At 46.7% G+C, this 5,451-nt stretch overlaps 1 non-coding gene and 1 pseudogene across 1 annotated transcript; both read left to right on the forward strand.

Annotated features, from left to right (window-relative positions):
* Nucleotides 1–651: 651 nt before the first annotated feature.
* On the forward strand, nucleotides 652–722 carry TRNAK-UUU (transfer RNA lysine (anticodon UUU)). The gene has a single exon. It is a non-coding gene; the product is annotated as a tRNA-Lys (tRNA).
* A 1,306-nt stretch (nucleotides 723–2,028) lies between these two features.
* On the forward strand, nucleotides 2,029–2,590 carry LOC132497290 (small ribosomal subunit protein eS10-like; annotated as a pseudogene).
* Nucleotides 2,591–5,451: the final 2,861 nt, after the last annotated feature.

A 5,451-nucleotide genomic window follows, 5' to 3' on the forward strand; every position in this document is an offset into this window, starting at 1 on the left:
AAGTGGAATTTAGGGAAATCTTTACCCTCTTCTTTGTATCTTTCTGTATTGTTTGAATCTTTTGCACTAAAAATATATTATTTTCCCCAAAACCAATGAAGTTATTTTCCACAAAGAAAACAAAAAGAATCCTACTGACCTCTACTTTTTCCCACATCTTATTTTTTTAATTAATTGATTTATTAATTTATTTTGGTTGCGTTGGGTCTTCACTGCTGTATGCGGGCTTTCTCTAGTTGCAGTGAGCAAGGCCTACTCTTCTTCGTTGTGGTGCGTGGGCTTCTCATCATGGTGGCTTCTCTTGTTGCAGAGCACGGGCTCTAGGTGCACGGGCTTCAGTAGTTGTGGCTCGCGGGCTCTAGAGCACAGGCTCAGTAGTTGTGGCGCACGGGCTTAGTTGTTCCACCGCGTGTGGGATCTTCCTGGACCAGGGCTTGAACCCGTGTCCCCTGCATTGGCAGGCAGATTCTTAACCACTGAGCCACTGGGGAAGTCCCCTCACACCTTATTTTAATCATCTAACTGGTGCCCCTAAATTCCCAAATTTCAGTTCTTCCACAATGTCTTACCCACTTTTTAGCTTCAGCCAGTCTCTGAAAACAACCAAGTGTAAAAGAAACAACATGAGTATAAAAAAGAGCCCTGGGGACTTCCCTGGTGGTCTAGTGGTTAGGACTCCATGCTTTCACTGATGGGCCCGGGTTCAAGCCCTGGTTAGGGAACTAAACTCACACAAGCCTTGAGAGACAGCCAGAAAGAAAAAAAAAGAGCCCTGGTCTGTCGGGTAAGATTCCAGTTCCAGCCCTTCCCTTCTCTGTCGGACCTCAGCCTCCAATATGCAAAGGGAAGGATTGGGATAATTAGGGGTTAGAAACTCAAATGCCTAGAGGAGCCAGGGAGGGACAAATGACAGGAACAAATGGGGCTGTGCTGGACTGGAGGAACCCACCCACCCTCAAGGAAGCACCGCTGCAGGTCCCAGGTTGCCAGGCTTTCCTATGTATCCAGGCACTGGAAGTCGGGTTTTTATATGGAATCTCCTGATTTTTGAATCTTAGCAGATGCGCTTTAAAACGTTTTGTGAATTCCTTGCAGGCCAAATTAACTTCACCTATGCATCCGTCTGGCACATGGTGAGCTGACCCTGGCTCAGATGCTCTTTAAGGCAGGGGTCCTCAACCCCCGGGCCGCGGACCGGTACCTCTTAGGAACCCAGCCACACATCAGGAGGTGAAAGGCGGGGGAGCGAGCAAAGCTTCATCTGCCGCTCCCCGTTGCTCCCCAGCGGTCTTACTGCCTGAACCATCGCTCGTATCACCGTCGGAACCATCCCCCCCACACACCCGGGACTGTGGAAAAACTGTCCTCCACGAAACCGGTCTCTGGTGCCAAAAAACTGGGGACTGCTGCTTTAAGGCCCATTGTTTCACGCTCCCGGAATCCACTCAGGCGCCACCTAGTGACGGCGACTGTCAACAGTTCCCAAGAAGGCAGTGCAGGAAAAGGACTTTCTTTTTATTGGCCTCGCTTGGTGTGGCATGCGGGATCCCAGTTCCCCAACCCCGAACACCAACCAGGGATCACACCCACGCCCCCTGCAGCGGAAGTGCGGAACCTTAACCACTGGATCACCAGGGAATTCCTGAAAAGGAATTTTTAAATAGATCGATTAGGAGGTAATTTATTTGTATGCCCCCAAAATTAATTTTCTAAATGACTTCCTAAATGGCCTCTCAGGTGTAATTAGAATATAACCAGATAGATCAAAATCATACACGATTTACTCACAGCTAATTGGGAACATAGGATTATGCAAGTGAGTAACATTTATTATTTACTACATTCCAGGCGCTGTTCTGCTTTAAAGTATTATTTCATCTAATCCTCACCATAATCCTATGAATTAAGTACTATTACTACCCTGATTTTATCAGATGGAGAAACTGAAGCTCAGAAAGATCGTGTCACTTGTAACAAAGTCACACAGCCGATACCCCTTCCTTTCCAGGTCCGACCCCGGACACAGCAGCCGTCGCGATGTTGATGCCCAAGAAGAACCGGATGGCCATTTATGAGCTCCTTTTTAAGGAGGGCGTGATGGTAGCCAAGAAGGACAGCCACATGCCTAAGCACTCCGAGCTGGCAGACAAGAATGTGCCCAATCTTCATGTCATGAAGGCCACGCAGTCTCTCAAATCATGAGGCTACATGAAGGAACAGTTTGCCTGGAGACATTTCTACTGGTACCTAACCAACGAGGGTATCCATTATCTCCGGGATTACCTCCACCTGCCCCCTGAGATCGTGCCTGCTAACCTGGGCCGCAGTCGTCCTGAGACTGGCAGGCCATGGCCCAAAGGTCTGGAAGGAGAGCGACCTGCAAGACTCACAAGAGGGGAAGCCGACAGAGACACCTACAGATGAAGCGCTGTGCCCTCTGGTGCCTACAAGAAAGCCGAGGCCGGGGCTGGGTCAGCAGCCAAATTCCAGTTTAGAGGCAGATTTGGTCGTGGACGTGGTCAGCCACCTCAGTAAAGTTTGGAAGAGATTGTTTTGTGTTGCATTAACGTGTAGCCAGAAAAGATTAAAAAAAAAAAAAGAAGTCACACAGCCACTTAGTAGTGGAGCTGGGATTGGAACCCAGGCAGCCTTAGTCAAGAGGGTATGCACTCCTAGATAGAAGCTGGATTAAGGCATAATGGTTGTAATAGTCACTTCAGTTGCAAATGACAAAAAGTAAAGCAAAAACAAGGCAGGGTTAGGGTTTCTGGATGTAGAAATATCTGGAGTCCAAACAGCAGCATCTCTCCCCACTGTCCCCCACTAGGTTCTGCCTTCTTCTGGTTTGTCTAATCTCAAGAAGGCACAGGACAAACATGGTACCTTCTGGCACCACAAAGCAATGGGAAAAGAGTAGTTATTTAATGAAAGGTCCTGAAAAAAAAGGCTCACGTTTTAGAGGAAAAAAAAACTGGATCCCTACCTAACACCACGCACAAAAGTGAGCTCCAGACAGATTAAAGACCTACATGGGAAGATAAACATATAAATTTAAAATGAGAAAATGTGAGACTGTCTATGTTGAGAAGGACTACAATGAAACTCAAAAGCACACGCCATGGGCTTCCCTGGTGGCACAGTGGTTGAGAGTCTGCCTGCCGATGCAGGGGACACAGGTTCGTGCCCCAGTCCGGGAAGATCCCACGTGCCGTGGAGCGGCTGGGCCCGTGAGCCATGGCCGCTGAGCCTGGGCATCCAGAGCCTGTGCTCTGCAACGGGAGAGGCCACAGCAGTGAGAGGCCCGTGTACCGCAAAAAAAAAAAAAAAAAAAAAAAGGTCACGCCATAGGAAAAAATTGATAAAACTGACGACCTATTTGTGTTCAATGAAGAACACTACGGAAAAAGTTAACATAACAAAGACAGGAGAAGACAGTTGTAATGTCTAAAACTGATAGCTGACTAATATCTAGGATGTACAAGAGACTCTTGCAAATCAACAAGAAGGAACTCCATGGGAAAATGAGCATTTAATAGGAGACAAAGCAAAAAGGCCTATGCTGGGATGCTCAGACTCACTAGTAACTAGAGAAATACAAAAGGAAACAGCACTGAGAGTTCACTTTACACTTTTTAGACCAGCAAAAATTAGAATGATGGATAATGCCACGTGTTGGCTGGGATTAGGGGCATAGGGTCCTGCAGGCCCCGCTGGCAGGAGTGGTGCAGATGCTCTGAAGAGCAATCGGGCATTTCTTAGTGACATAAGAATATACACACCCTCGGCCACAGAATATATCCCTGGTTATCTGTCCCAAAGGATTTTTCATCTTGGCCCATATGGGAACCAGGATGAGACCGTTTATCATAGTATAGTTTGTGTTGACAGATAATTGGACACAATCTAAGTATTCACGCTGTGGGAGTGGAAACACAAAACACAGAGGAGCCCCACACAGCTGCCCTCCGGAGCAGAAAGAAAGAGAGGCTCAGGGCAGTCGAGGCAAGGTGCAGTCAGGCTACACTTGCTCTCAGCAAGTGCCTGCAGCAACCTCTGGAAGAAAAGATGGGTGGGGAGGGGGAAACCGGGGCAGCCACTGCCTGGGGTTGACAGACTTAGCAAATTGAGGTGAACTTGTTTTCACACTGAGAATGTACTCAAAGTTATGGATTTTCAAGGCTTTTATTTTTTATAAAAAGCACCAAGGAGTTTTGTCCCCTGCATGTACAAACCTCCGCAGAGAGAGCAATGATGTGTTATATCTGCACAGAGGCTCCCGCTTGGACAAACTCCCCGAGGCAGCGGTGCATTCCCAGGATGCAACGCCCCTGGAGCAAGGTCCTGGCTCCGTAAACCAAGACATAAGTATCTGATGACTGTCTGTGATGATCTCGCTCTTTAGTGACATTGGGTTCTACTCTGTGTTTCTGGATATTTTGATGAAAAGCATGAACTTGCCTGAGTTTGAATCGGCCCCACCCCTTACTAGCTGTGACCTCTCTGTGCCTGAGACTTCAAGTCTCTAAGACAGAGATCAAAACACAACCTACCTCATAGGTTTTTGGTAAAGAGTCATGAGTTGGTTCTGTAAAGTATTTAAACTGCCTGGCACAGGGTAAGGGGTATAAAAAAAATACTGGCCATTATTATCAAGGCCACTTGGGATTTCTGATCCTTGGTCCAGATTAACCCAGATCTGTTTTATATCCACCAACACCACCTACCTCTGGTAATAATCTAGTTCCATGTTGCACACATGCACAATCCAGTCCAGCCACGCTCCTTGGATGGGAGGGAAAACTGTGTGCGTCCAGCTTCTGGGGAGTTAACAAAGCCAAAACCTGTTGCCTTTTTCAAGTATCCCACAGGGCAACATATAATAAATACTATTATTAATATTATTCTTTTTTTTACAAATGGGGAAACTGATGAACCAAAGAATGATATAAATAATGAAACTCAAAGCATTCTCTGACATAAATTGTACCAATGTTTTCTTAGGTCAGTCTCCCAAGGCAATAGAAATAAAAACAAAAATAAACAAATGGGACCTAATCAAACTTACAAGCTTTTGCACAGCAAGGGAAACCATAAACAAAACGAAAAGACAACCTACAGAATGGGAGAAAATATCTGCAAACAATGCGACTGACAAGGGCTTAATTTCCAAAATATACAAATAGCTCATACAACTCAACACCAAAATCAAACAACCCAATCAAAAAAATGAGCAGAACGGTGCCAACCAGAGGCCTCTGGCTGGCCGTCTGTCCTCACAGCACTGGCTATTGTGGACAGAAATGTGGGAGAGCTTTCCTTGGCTCTCTGCATTTGATTCTTCCTGGACTTGGAGCCCTTGGGTGTTCTGTACAGTAAGTTGTGTTGTGGGCTGCCTGGCGCTCTGGACTGTGGTGTGAGGCCAGAGAGAATGGGGTTCAAGAGCCACCTGGT

Source organism: Mesoplodon densirostris, chromosome 10 (assembly GCF_025265405.1).
Source record: "Mesoplodon densirostris isolate mMesDen1 chromosome 10, mMesDen1 primary haplotype, whole genome shotgun sequence".
Lineage (NCBI taxonomy): Eukaryota > Metazoa > Chordata > Mammalia > Artiodactyla > Ziphiidae > Mesoplodon > Mesoplodon densirostris.